Below are 1,789 nucleotides of genomic sequence, written 5' to 3'. Positions count from 1 at the left end.
ATATATCGCGATATATCGTATCGTGACCCCTCTGTAATGATATGTATCGTATCGCCAAATTCTTGCCAATACACAGCCCTAGCCATGAATACAAATCCAATCACGGGGTGCTCCCCAACAAGCTTGTCCCTCAGCCCTGTTCCAGAAATTATACTTATTTTTTTAATATTGAGATGGCGCATCAATAAAAAAAGAAGTCATAAACTTCTTGACCCAACACAAAAGACATTGGTGACTTACATCAAATTCATTATCTGACATATTAATCTCATTATTATAAGAATATTTAAACATCACAAGAGAAGACTTCAACACTGTATATCTGACAAGAGACAGTTCTACCAACAAATGCAAGCAGATAAATGATTTTTTGGTGACAGAGAAAAACACTTCAAGAAGACGCAGGATTTTGTGAGTCACTTTCTCAAATGCAAATTATGTGTAAAAAATTGAATAAGCAAAATGATCAGGTTTGTGTATCATTATTCTTAAAACTAAAAACCACACAAAACCATCAGTGGAGCACCAAAACACTTCATTACAGAAAAGATAAAGAATGTAATAATACAGAAATAATGTGGGAATTTTTAATCCAGAAAAAAAAGAGTCTTCAAAAACATCTGAGTGAAAGAGACAAAACAGAACTGAAAACTGAAAAGAAAAATGATTATTTTTATCACAAGAGTGAAAAGTGGTGTAAATTAGAAAATCAGCTGGAAAAAAAGGATTAAAAATTTATAGGTACCTAAAATAAACTAAAAGAACATAAATTATTAAATACTGTCAACGCTTAGAAATACCAAACAGCAGCTCAAACTAATTATTCACAAAAACAATTCATCATCCAACAACTGAAATATCAAAACTTTGACTAAAACAATAAATCACTAAAACACCTGGCCAATCTTTTTCTACCTAAAATAGACAAAACAACAATGCCAGCAATACAAAACTCACCAGGGGAAATTATCCAAGTCCCAAATGAAAGACAAAATGTGCACACTAAAATTTACATTCATCAGGAAACAAAGCTTCAGTTAGGTGAATATTATTATTAAAAAGACCGTTTTAAACCTTCTAACTAAATGGGTGTTAGAAATAAAATTCTCTTCACCACAGACCAAATAATACTATGTCCTTTTGTTCTTTTTCTGCTGATTTTATAAGCACAATTTTCAGAAAAATGTGCTTTTGAAATTGAACAAAATCTACAAAATGTCTTCAGATGAGGCACAACTGCTAAAATAAAAAAATAATTAATTTTAAAAAAAGCTTCACTTCAACTTGATGGAGAAGAAAATACTAGCAAAACATAAACCACTGCAAATTTTAAGCTGCTTATTGACTCCTGATGGTTTATTTTTACAGACAATATTCTCAGTAACAATATTTTAGAGACATCATGGACTGACGGACGTACGGACGGACGGATGGATCACAGTGTTTGTGGATGGATGGATGGATGGATGGATGGATGGATGGATGGATGGATGGATGGATGGATGGATGATCAGAGTGTTTGTGGATGGATGGACAGATGGATGGATGGATGCATGGATGGATGCATGGATGGATGGATGGATGGATGGATGGATGGATGGATGGATGAATGGATGGATGGATGGATGCATGGATGGATGCATGGATGGATGGATGGATCAGAGTGTTTGTGGGTGGGTGGATGGATGGTTGGATGGATGGATCAGAGTGTTTGTGGGTGGGTGGATGTATGTATGTATGTATGTATGTATGTATGTATGTATGTATGTATGTATGTATGTATGTATGT

This window comes from Austrofundulus limnaeus, unplaced genomic scaffold (genome assembly GCF_001266775.1).
Source record: "Austrofundulus limnaeus strain Quisiro unplaced genomic scaffold, Austrofundulus_limnaeus-1.0 Scaffold530, whole genome shotgun sequence".
In the NCBI taxonomy this organism is placed as follows: domain Eukaryota; kingdom Metazoa; phylum Chordata; class Actinopteri; order Cyprinodontiformes; family Rivulidae; genus Austrofundulus; species Austrofundulus limnaeus.
The sequence above is the reverse complement of the archived record's forward strand: the minus strand, read 5'-3'. Positions refer to the sequence as shown.